The 13,093-nt window shown below is 41.5% G+C and overlaps 1 long non-coding RNA gene across 1 annotated transcript; it reads right to left on the minus strand.

Moving 5' to 3' along the window:
* Nucleotides 1-836: 836 nt before the first annotated feature.
* LOC308345414 lies at nt 837-11,084 on the minus strand. Its single transcript, XR_013967067.1, has 3 exons — nt 10,943-11,084; nt 1,389-1,521; nt 837-1,273 (listed from the first exon to the last, which is right to left on the minus strand). It is a non-coding gene; the product is annotated as an uncharacterized lncRNA (long non-coding RNA).
* Between the last annotated feature and the right edge of the window lie 2,009 nt (nt 11,085-13,093).

The raw sequence follows: 13,093 nt of genomic DNA on the forward strand, positions 1-13,093 counted from the left end.
CAGTCTGAAATGCATACAGTGGTTGTCAGGAACTGGCAGGTACCAGCTGAAGTTGTTGTCCACAGGCAAAATCTCCTCTTCCGGGAAGCCTGAGCTCTGCTCTTGAGGCCTTCCAATTGATTGGATCAGGCCCACCAGATTATCTAACATAATCTTCCTTTTCCTAAAGTAAACTGATTAAAGACTTTAGTCACACTTACAAAATACCTTCACAGCAACACCTAGATTAGAGTTTGATTGAAACACAGGGACTGGGGCCTGACCCACGAAACTGACCATCATGATCTCTGTCTCGCTTTCTGACAGCAGCACCACACTTGATCAGTGTAGCCTTGTGACAGGTTTTGAAATAGGGAGGTGTGAGTCTTCTAACTTCATTCTTTTTTTTTTTTTTTTTTTTTTGCCCCAAGATTACTTTGGCTATCCTGGGTCCTTTGCATTTCCATGTGAACTAAGGTTTGGCTTGTCAATTCCTGCACCCACCTTCATGTGTATATATTATGATAAACTGATAAATCAGTAACTTTGAAATCTACTCCAGGCAACCCATTGTGCTCTGCTTTGTGTCTCAGGATCATTTCATGGATTTACCATCTTCTGCCAGCCATAGTACCTTCTCCCCGTCAGTGTGAGAGACTGAGATGGAGAGGCCTCATGGGAATAATAAATAAATAGGACACCCAGTGAGCACTTTCAGTTCTCTAATACCATAATATAAAAAGTACTCTCTCCTGACTGAAACAGAGAAAAACTAGCATGTTCCACATTGGTTACTTGATGGGGTTATCGGTGACAAAACAAATGTTTTCACCTTCTTCTAGAGGGGCAGACTTAATGCACTTTCAAAATCAATTTATTTAGTTACCCATAAGCCTCTTTTGAGACTTTACAAAGCCTCCAGTCCAGTGAATTGCTTGTGTCTGAAGAGATAAATAAGCACAGTTTTTGCCCTTGGAAGTGTGGTCACTATCAGAACAAACATAACCAGCCAAAAGGAAGAAACCAGGAGCCAATCTATCTTGCCCTTTTGCCAACGGCACATTTCTTACCCAAGGATCAAATGTGCATTCCCGTCCCCACTGACTGGGCCATTTTCTGGTCATTCCTACATGGTTGACTTTTTCCAAGGCACACCAGGCTGGGGAAGAGCGATTGTGTCTCCTGCTCCTTCCAGATACTAGGGTAAGTGAAAGTTCCAGGGGTCTTTGCCACCTCCTCTCCTCTGAGCTGAGCTGTTTGATTTTCTGGGAAGGTTCCTCGGCACTCTGGCAACCTGAAGTGATTGGAGAAACAACGTGTTTTGTTAAGAACCAGTTAATAGCCACTTGCCTAGAAAAATACCCAATTAGCCATTGGCCTTTTTGAGGCTTACTCCGAGGGTTCCTCACCTTTGCTCTTCATTGGCTTTGAGAATTCTTAAGGGATGGAGCTAAAAGCTCTTTGGAGATTGAAGAAATACGGCTGCATTTTATAAAGAGGCTTTGTCTCTTCTTTTCTTTTTCTTATTCAATAGTCAGATCCCTAAGAAAGAGAGAGGACACCGAGGAGAGGACTGAGAAGCGAAGTGTCCGCTCCCGCTCAAATCTGCACCCACAGTTGATGGGGCCTGAGAAAGAAGGCGGTCCTTGAATTTTCACTGAAGGCATTATGCACTGTGGGGCAAACATCGAGGTCCTTTAGGCCATGCTGAATGGGTGAGCAGAATCCGTTTCTAAAGACCCCTTGAAAATACATCATCTGTAGAATACGGCAAAACCTGCTGAATAATACTCGTCACGATTATGCATTTCAGTGTAAAAGGACGGTTTGTTTTCCAAAATAAAGGTGGTCTGAGTGTTCATGCTGATTTTTCTGGAAATTCTCACACCAATGAGGCAGAACCTGGCGCCCGACCACCCCACCCCAGGCCAGTTTAAAATCAGCATGAATGCTGCGTAATCTAACGAACAGGATTGATCCAGGTCAGGTATTAAGGGCTAAAATGGATTAAACAAAAGACATTCCCCTTGTAACAAGAAGGAAAGACTTCAAAGGTGGGATTTGTTCTTGTTATGACAAAGAAAGTGGATTTATAAACTGCCTTGGGGCACACCCCTCTGTGACTTTCAATTTGCTCTTCTTGGTGGGGGGAGGCTTTTTCCTCTTCTTCTACACCCCCCACCCAAGCTCCTGGAGGCCTCCCAGGGGTAAGAACTTCTGGTTAAGAGGATCAGATGGGGAATGCTTTTTCCTGTTTGTTTTTGAAGACCAGGCACCCCGGCATCTCCCCATCAAATGACACTCCTGTTCAGGCACCTCCCAGGTCCCCATCACTCACCCGTAACAGTGACAGTGAGCAAGTAAAACGGGGAGTGCCATTTAGAACCCTTCAACAGAGCAGACAGACTGAACTTTCTGTTGTGCTTGCATTGGCATGAAAATCCCGAAGAGAGAAATGCAAACAAGAAACAGGGCATCCTAAAGGGTTAAGGAGAACTCTACTGAGAGGAACTAACATGCCTCACCACATAGACTTACAGTCCTGGGTCAGGATTCGCTACACTGGGTTATGAGTTACAACAAAAGTTAATAACTTTTATTGTAATAGTACATACATAAACATAATTTATCTTCTAGGAACTCAAAGCAGTGTGTAGTTTTTAGTAAGATATGTACATATATACATTCACATACATATGTATCCATATTCTATGCATTGATCAATTACTGTACTTAAATCACCTTAAAATACATAAAAGTTCTCTGGGATAAAAATGGACAATGGGAATAGTATGTAAATGTTGCATCAAAGTTTCTCAACTTAAGTGCTGCACAAAAGGAAATAAGAAACTCCTACTGATGCCCGGATGTTGATTTCAATTATGTTTATAATAATATTACTTAAACATATATGAATGTAAAACTAGTTATGAACGCCTTGTGTTGCAGTTCTTATAAAAACTAAAGTATGTGCACTAATTACAAATGGCAAAAACAGTAAAATTCAAATTAACAACATTAAATTAATGTAACATACAATGTTTTCTTAAAATTGAATTACCATTTATGATGATTTTGGAGCAGCCTGCCTTCCCGTGTTCTGTTGAGTCTGCCACACCAGTACAGCTATTGGAACTCCTGGAAAGCTTTTTTTTTTTTTTAAAGATTTTTATTTATTTATTTGACAGACTGAGATCACAAGTAGGCAGAGAGGCAGACGGAGAAGAGAGAGGAGGAAGCAGGCTCCCCACTGAGCAGAAAGCCCGATGCAGAGCTCGATCCCAGGACCCTGAGATCATGACCTGAGCCGAAGGCAGAGGCTCAACCCACTGAGCCACCCAGGTGCCCCGTGGAAAGCTTTTTTCAAACAAAATACCATGACATCATTTGACCCTTATTTGCACATTACTTCTGTCAATAATTGTTATCATTATGATCTTTTCAACTGTAATATATATTGTTTCATTTTTCTGATGCAACTATAAAAACCTAATATGTTATATATATATTGAATTTGCCTGTATTCTTTACTCATTAGCCTGAAGTAGTGAACGTATTTCTGGGTTCCAATGATGCTACAATCACAGACATTGGTGCTGAAATTCCACAGCAGGATTCTATTATATGTCATATGGATGATCCAGAATATGATTTTATGATATTTTTCAAAGATAGTTTTCTGTATAAAGTCAGCAACTTTCTTTTTTTTTTTTTTAAGATTTTATTTATTTATTGGACAGAGATCACAAGTAGGCAGAGAGGCAGGCAGAGACAGAGGAGGAAGCAGGCTCCCTGCTGAGCAGAGAGCCCGATTCGGGGCTCGATCTCAGGACCCTGGGATCATGACCTGAGCCGAAGGCAGAGGCTTTAACCCACTGAGCCACCTAGGAGCCCCAGTCAGCAACTTTCTATAGACAATGAAATGTCCTCTGAGAATATGTCCTTGGCCCTCGATTTAAGGATTCTAAATTAATCTCACAGGCTAAACACTGTCTTTGTCCCCAGAACTCATTCTCTTGCTACAGGACTGGGCATCTGAATTAGAGAACAAAAATGTTCTTCTTTTATTATGAAGCAAGAGTGCAGGTCCCAATTAAATAACTTGTCTTATCTAGTGAATAACTATTTCCCCACTAATAAATATAAAACCAGGTGCTTCTCCTTAAGGGCCTACTTATCTACTTGAGATAAGACACAAATGTAAGAAAATTTTAATATTTGAACATATTCAGAATTTGCTTATGAAGCATCAACATTTCTTGGTTAACACACAAAGTTTAAATTAGGCTTTGGAAACATTTGTCACTTACATTTGAATACTTAATAAAACTTCATATTGTGATCTTCTGTGCAGTGAAAAATGCAGCATCTGGAAGATGCCATCAGTGGTTTGAAACATAGAAACCTGGTAGCATTTGGACTTCGACTTCTTAAGAAACATTTGTGTCATTAGAATGACCTTGAAAGTTGTGACCAAAACAGTCAAACAAAGCCAGGAGAAAACTCTACAATTGAACTGGGTATTATTTTATATCTGAAAAAGTTGTGAGGTCCTAAGAGATAAAATGTATATGGAAAGAACACACACTTCTGGTAAGCTTAAAAATCTTTGGAATTAGGGAGAAAAGAGGTGCCTGGGTGGTGGTCAGTTAAGCATTCAACTTTTAATTTCCACTCAGGTCATGATCTCAGGGTTATGAGATCAAGCCTGCTTAAGATTCTCTCTCCCCCTCCCTCTGCTTTTCACCCCTCCTCCCTCTCTCCCTCTTTAAAAAAAAAAAAAAAAAAAAGGAATTAGGGAGAAAAGAAATTTACATACAATTAAGAGCCCGAAATAGTCAAATATAATCTAGTGATTTCCCCAGCAAGGGCTATGTTTGGACTCTGCAACTACAGAACAAACAGGTAATTCGTAATTGGAACACAGAGCAAGGGCCTATGTGGAACCACCTATTTGGAGGGGTTTAAATATAGTGACTATAAAGCAGAAATAGCACATTCTATCTGGGCTGCTGACAAGATGCTACACTTGGTTGGACCTGGAACCTCTGGTCGTTATGCAAACTCAATCCTTAACGTGGCTTGAGCTAACTCAAGTCTTTCAATCTGGGAAGACAGCATGAAATGTAGAAGTGGTAAGGGGCTCAAACTTGTAGTTTCAATAGATTCGAGTGGAAGGACAGCTGCATATTTGGTATATATTACTACTTGTAATACTTTAAAGAACCTGTTCTCCTCGAGTAACTGATGAGCCTTGTAATTCCTGTACTAAAATGTGTAGAGTCAGTAATTGATTTAGACTCATGATTTTAAGTTGAAATCAAACTAAGGTTATCAGTATCATTGGACTGTTTAAGAGAGCTTATCAATTACCATATATGAATTTCACTTATTGGATTTATAAGAGTAATATGAATACTTGGGAAGATTGCTCAATCAAACAATTAAAGGACCCTAAACGGAAATCAGAGGGTCCCCTGGGTGGCTCAGTCAGTTGAGCATCTGCCTTTGGCTCAGGTCATGATCTCAGGGTCCTGGGACTGAGCCCCAGGGCAGGCTCCCTGCTCCACAGGGAGTCTGCTTCTCCCTCTGACCTTCCTCCCTCTGGGCGCTCTGTCTCTCTCACTCTTTCTCTCTCAAATAAACAAATAAATCTTAAAAATTAATAAATAAAGAAAAATCAAGTACATAAATTAATAAATAAAATTGAAAGTATTTTAAGATATTTAATTTATTAAACAAGTTTATTCAAAGGCCAACTTAAAAAGTGATTATTCAAATTTCCTAGGCCAATAAAAAGAAATCCACACAATTTATAAAATAAAAATACTTCTTTTACTCTATCATCACATGAAAATACAAGAGCATTGTTATCTTAATCATCTTTATAATTACAGTATTAACTATGTTGTTTCATTTTTCTGATGCAGTTGTAAACTAAGGATGTTTGGGGTCTTCCTGGAAATGCGAAGACACTGCCTGTTGCCTCCCCTACCATCACCACTACCACTCGCAGTGTGATCTCACTGGGGTCATAGGGAAAGGCAGGGTTTGTCTGGCCAAATCTTAAATGATGTAACGCACCTCAGGGTGAGTGCTGCACCGCAGAGTGAGCAATGTGAAGTCTGCTCCTTCCTAAATTGTTCACTACTCCTTCCCAATACACCCCTCTCCCCATTTCCATTACAATCCATGGCTCACTTAAAGCAATGGAGACAGAGCTCTCCGGAGCTTCCTCACATGGGGAAGACTCTATTTGGATGAAAGCTATTGCTGAGTACTGAAATATGCCCCACCCCCTCCAAACTCTTATTTTGAAACCTTAACCCTTGAGGTGAGGCTGTTGGGAGATGGTGCCTCAGGGAGGTGATAAGGGTTAGATGGAGGTCAAGAGGCTGGGGCTCTCATGATGGGATTTGCATCCTTATTAGAAGAGGCACTGGAAAGAAGTTTCTCTCTCTCTCTCTCTCTCTCTCTCTCCCCCATGTGAGGCCACAGTGAGTAAGCAGCATCTCTGAGCTAGGAAGAGAGTCCTCACTGGAGGATGCCATCACTGGCACCTTGATCCTGGTCTTCCCAGTCTCCAGAACTGTGAGAGGTAAATTCCTGTTGTTTAAGCCACTCAATCCATGGCATTTTGTTATAGCAGCCTGAGAAGTCTAAGACAGTTATACCCAAGGAATAACCCTTCTGATTAATCAAGATAGAGAAGTAAGATATCAATTGCATCCATGATTAATCTTTCTAGTTAGCAATTTCAATAATGACTGAAGGACTCAGGGATAATGAAGGCACTACATACTTTTTTCTACAATGTGTCATTTAATGGCTCACGTCTAAACCTACTCCAGGTTTGAAGTCATCTAAACAGTTTAATAATAAAGAGGGGATGTTTTCCAGATTAAACCAAAAGAGAAGTTTCATAGTTACTGAGGGAACTATTTGGTAAAGAGTAATGATGGCCCCAATTTTTTTATTCCTCTCTATCCTCTGTCACATGTCTTTGCCCTCCAGCATGATCGGGATAGCCTTACGTTAATGCCCTGTACCATGACACTGGGCTTAGCCATATGGCTTGCCTTGGTTACTGTCACTTAGAAGATAGGATGCAAGCAGGGGCTTGACATGGGCTTGAGTATCATGTTGGCTTTCCTTTGCACTTCTGGCAACACCATGGGAAAGTGCCGGAAGCTGGACAAGGACTGAGTCACCCCAGTCACACCAGCCGACATCAACCTACAGCCCATATAACCACACACATGGGAGCAAGCCCAACCAAGTTCAGCAGAGCGACCCAGCTTACTTCCAGATGGCCACAGAAGCATGACATAGAAACACAAAGTGACGCAGATGGCAAACATGGAAAACATGCTCTACCTCATCGTTCCCACTAGTGAAGGCAATGGCTCATATTTCTTTGCATACCCTGACTGAAAACCTTTCAGAAAGTTGAAGCTGGTGTAAGTTTAAACAACTATGAAGCTATTTGGGCTCTGACTTGCAGAAGTGGCTTTAAGATGTGTTTGTCAAACCAAAAAAATGATGGCCTTCAATTTTTCCAATTTTCCAGGTTATCCTCCCATGAGGATACTCCTGTGTTCGTTCTGCCTAAACTCATTTTCTACATGAAGTAATTATCAGTCTGTCAGAAACACAGCCATGTTCTCACCCTGTACCTTGGCAAACAAGTGTGTCCTCATCATTACAGGATCTGTGAGATGTCAGTAATGATGTGTCTTTCAGGGCCGGCGGAGGGACACATCCCAACAACGTGTTACTTCTAAAGATGGTTCTTTCTTATCTAAATTGGGCCTAACCGAACCCAGAAGTGCAATGCCTGATGAACATTCTTCTCCTGCTCCCTGCATAAGAGAGAAGAAAGCCTAATAGATCTCTCACATATCTAATTCCTGTGACTTGGGTCCCAGTAATGAAATGAGAAAGAAGTCCCCTGAATCATTTCTAATCTGCGCCTTTTCTCCGAGGAAAGGTCCCCAAGGAGTTAATGTCATGTCACTAACTAATTAGATCTCTATTGCTTAGCAAGAATTCTATACCAAAGACACGGTAATTCTATTAGAAAATGAAACCACAATATTGTACAGTTCTAAGGCTACTAAATTTGTATTTAATTATCCAGGTAATGTAATTATGCAATCAATTCTAATCTGAGATCAAGAGGAAAAGTTCTTGGTGGGTTTTTTGTGTGTGAGAGAGATTTTGTGAAAGGGCCATGCAATTAATATGACACACTTAATTACTGAAATGTAAAGTTATCTTTGCAAGAATATATCCCCATCCAAGCATGTACGCTATATTAGCTGCTTAGATCTCTGCCATTACTAATGTATTTGTGGCTTCTTATCTTATAATGACCTATGGTAATAATTAGCCCCGTGACAGAACAAAAACCTTAGCACTGTATTGCAAAGCTCAGTTCTTGTACTATTCCCTAGAACAACAGAGAAACAATGAGGACTCAGAAAAGAGTTTAGATTTCCTTAAATGTTAACAAAATGTTTAAAACATCTATCCAAATCCTGAAAATCCACCTGAAGCACACATTTTCAAATACGTGCCTTACTGTAAGAAGAAAAGAGGAAAAAAACATACATAAGGGATAAATTAAATGGGTTTACATGCGCCACCAAAATTAGATTCTTCCTTTATAATCCCTTAAAAATACAGACTTCAAAAAGTCCCTTAAATAGTAGACTTGATTCTTAGGGCTAATATCTGCTGTTTTACCATGATCGTTATTTAAATTTAGGTTTTTTTCAGGCATGCCTCTATGACCTAAACAAGGTTCTCTATGTGTTTTATTTCACTTGACTGTCTTCTTTAAGAGTATTGGTGTTGGCTCTCTGGCCCCCTGAGAAAGAGCGTAGTAGCCTAAAGAAACAGGTGGCACAGACAAGAACGTATGTGCCAATACGTTCCCCTTTTGCTAAGTCTTCCTTTTCCTATCTTGAACTGTGAAACTTTCCAAAATCCCCCATCATCAGTTTGAAAATTAAGTGAGCCTACTAAAAATTTCCCTTCAAGTCAGAAACTCCTCTTCTGTGTTGTTTCTCCTTACTTGTTTATCCCTTTGGCCAATAGCTGTGCAGATGATTTTGTTTCCCAGCATGGGTAGAAGCTTGATGTGTGGTTGTTATTATTTAACGTTGTTTGAAATCTTGCTCCTGGAGGGTGAACATTCAAGATAAGTGAGCTGGAAGCGTAGAGGAAGCATGTGTCATTCGCTGATGGGCGAGCCCACAGCTTCAGTGACTGAGATGGGACCAGAATGCATTTTCTTTATAGTCAGGAGAGGAATTTGCTGGCAGAGTGGTTGGGGATGAATTCGTTTTCTATTGCTGGGAAACAATTTACCACACAGTGGTTTCAGACGACACAAATTTGTTAGCTCCTAATTTCTGTAGATCAGGATCCACCGGGCTAAAATCAGTGTCAGCTGAGGCCGTCTTTCTCACCTGGCCCAAGGTCCTCTTGTTCACAGAATCCATTTCCTTGTGGTTGTAGGACTGAGGTCCCCGTTTTCCTGCTTGCTGTTGGCTGGGGACCACTCTCAGCTCCTACTGGCTGAATGCAGGGCCTGGGGCCCCCATGGACAGTTCCCAACCGGGATGGTTTTCTTTCCTAGGGGCCAGCAAAAGCACATCTCTCTGCTTTCCCCTTCTGTGACCGGCCGGAGAAAGCTCTGACTTTAAAGCACAATGTGATTGGTAAGACCCATTTGGATGATCTCCTTATCTTAGGGTCCATTGATGTGGAACGGTAATTTACATCTGCAAAATCCCTTCAGAGTAATACCTATATTAGTGTTAGATTGAATATCTGGGGGAAGGGGTATTACACCAATGGCTGAAAGCTGGGGACCATCTTAGAATTCTGCCCACTGAGAGGGACGTGTCAGAACCTCAATCTATTCTTTGAAATTGCTGCGGCACCTAAAACTTTCTCATGACAGAGTCATTCCTTTGGGCTTAAGCTTTATATCTCTAAGAGTCCAGTAAACCAATGACTACATCCATTATATTCTGTAATACCACTGTGCAACACCTGCCATTTGCCAGATACTATATATTACCTTATTTAATCTCAGCAACCCTGTGAGACAAGTGTCATTATCCCTACTTTATAAATGGGGAAGTTGAGTGGTGGGGGGTTGGTTTAACTGGGTGATGGCTATTAAGGAGGGGACATGATGCGATGAGCATTGGGTATTATATACAGCTGATAATTACTGAACCCTACATCTGAAACTAATGATGTACTATATGTTGGCTAATTGGATTTAAATTTTAAAAAAGACATGTATATTTTCACATTAAAAAAACCCATCAAGGGGCACCTGGGTGGCTCAGTGGGTTAAAGCCTCTGCCTTCAGCTCAGGTCATGATCCCAGGGTCCTGGGATCGAGCCCCACATCGGGCTCTCTGCTCAGCGGGGAGCCTGCTTCCCTTCCTCCTCTCTCTCTGCCTGCCTCTCTGCCTACTTGTGATCTCTGTCTGTCAAATAAATAAACAAAAATCTTTAAAAAAAAAAAGCCCATCAAAGGAAATAGGGAAGCTGAGAGTCAATGAGATAAAGAAACTTGCACAGAGTCACACAACTATTCATAGATGGGCCTGGTGTACAAATTCAAGGCTGTCTGACACAAAGTGATGTTTTTTCCCATCATGCCACTCCACCTCTCTGTATCACTCAGAGTTCTGACAGAAAACAAATATCACACTCAAACAGGCTTAATTAAAGGGTTCTTTGTAGAGGTGTGGGCAAGGTTAAGGGAATCGACAAGAGGAGGAAGCACCTGGGGACTAGAAGGAGGAAGAATCAATGACCACCTGTGGGCCTGAAGAAACAAGGAGAGGGAACAGAGATAACAGCACCTAGCGAAAGCACTAGCTAAGGAGGAACCCAGGCATTGGCAAAACCTGGCCCTTGATAAAGAACTTACCTTTTTTTTTCCTACCTCCAATCTCCCGATATTAGTTTCCATTGGGCAAACCCAACTGGAAGACAGAGGGCAAGAGAGCACAGGTGATGTAATCCACTGGATCAGCATCCCAGGGCAGTGAGCAGGGCAGTGTGGGATGGCTCTAGAGAGGGAAATTGAGAATGGAAATGGAGATAACCAGAATAAGCCCCAAAATGCCAAATATGCTTACATGGGCAAGACATGGCAAGCTTTTTGAGGCCAAAGTTTCTATCTTACATTTTTTAACTCCATATAATTTACAGAGACAAATACTTGATTAATACTTAATTTATCAGCAGTTAGCGTCTTAACAAGAATATCAGTTTGCTAGGGGTACCATAACAAGATACCACAGACTGGATGGACTACACAGCAGAAATTAATTTCTTACAGTTCTGGAGGCCAGAAGTCCAACACCAAGGTTTTGGCAGGTATGGTTTCCTATGAGGCCTCTCTCCTAGGCTTGCAGATGGCCACTTTCTCACTCTGGCCTTACAAGTCTCTTTAGGTATGTGTACCCCAGCCCCCTCCATGTCTCTGTGTGTCCAAATCTCCTCTCCTAATGACACCAGTCAGATCAGAATAGGGCCCACCCTGAGGACTTCAATTTAACTTAAGCACCTCTTCAAAGGCTCTATCTCCAACTCTAACTGCATTCTGAAGTACTGGGCTTTAAGGCTTCGACATATGAATTTTTGAGGGACACAATTCATCCCATAACAACGTTGATTTACAAGAATAATCTCGAGTTAAAAGAAAATGTTAAAAGTAAGAAGGAATTGGAGGGGAGAGAGAGGAAGGAAATGTTCAGGTTTTTGCCCAACAGGATACTTCTGGAATATGCATTGTTCTAGTAGGCTCTCCCTGTCTACTGGCAATCTTCAGGTAGCAAGGAGATAGGGATGAGGGAGACCAGACCTCCTGGAGAAGGACCCTAACAGGGAAAGGATGTTCATTTTATAATTTTGCCTGGTGATGCACTAACGGGACCCTACAGTAATGCAGAACAAGCTTTAAACTAGGTTTCCTAAAACAGAAATGCCTTCAGACATAGGTGAGTTCAGAAATCATTAAATTTAAATGGTTTCAGACCCACTTGTGATCATGCAAAATAGAATCAAGTATCCTAGCAGTGGCTTGCAACCCTGGCTATGTATCAGACTCTACTAGGGAACTTCAAAAATTATAAACATAAAGACTTGGGTTCCATCCCTGGAAATTCTGATAGAGTAAGCCTGGAGTGGGGTCTTGAATATTTTTAAAGCTCCTGAGATGATTCTAGTGTCTAGCCTGAGTTGAGAAACACTGGCAAGTCTTTACATAGTGGAGTTGTCTGTATGTGCAACTTAACACGGGGGAATTGATCTCTAAGAACTCAGTGAGAAATAACAATTTTAAAAGTCTTGGTAGTTTGGGGGCACCTGGGTGGCTCAGTTGGTTAAGCATCTGACTCTTGGTTTCCACTCAGGTCTCCATCTCAGGGTCATTGGTTTAAGCCCCACATTGGCCTCCATGCTGGGTGTGGAGTGTACTTAATAAAAAAAAAAAAAAAAAAAAAGTAAAGAGTGTGGTAGTTTCTTTTATTTTTTAAAAGATTTTATTTATTTATTTATTTGACACAGAGAGAGATCACAAGTAGGCAGAGAGGCAGGCAGAGAGGGAGGAGGAAGCAGGCTCCCTGCTGAGCAGAGAGCCCGATGTGGGGCTTGATCCCAGGACCCTGAGATCATGACCTGAGCCGAAGGCAGAGGCTTTAACCCACTGAGCCACCCAGGCACCCCAGTAGTTTCTTTTATTCTGCCACACAATGTGCATGAGCTCTGGATCACGTGTGACCAGGAGGCCGAAGCCAGGAATCCATTTCCTTTTGATTGCCATCTGCTTCTCGGAGGGCCCATTGCCACTCCAAGTGTGAGAAGCTAGTGTTTAAAATATGTATTTTTGTACCTCATAGCTCTAACAGCACAACTTCATCTGGTGCTCATCCCAGGAAATTGTAATTCCTGTTCCAGTTTTAGGGGAGAGACCGGATGGGATGAGCTTATTCAGCTATTGGTCTGTGAGTATCCAACATGGCCCCTCTCAGGAGATGTTTTAAGGATCGATTTTTGAGTGTCTGTAATGTTCTCC

This window comes from Martes martes (genome assembly GCF_963455335.1).
Source record: "Martes martes genome assembly, chromosome: 7".
NCBI lineage: Eukaryota > Metazoa > Chordata > Mammalia > Carnivora > Mustelidae > Martes > Martes martes.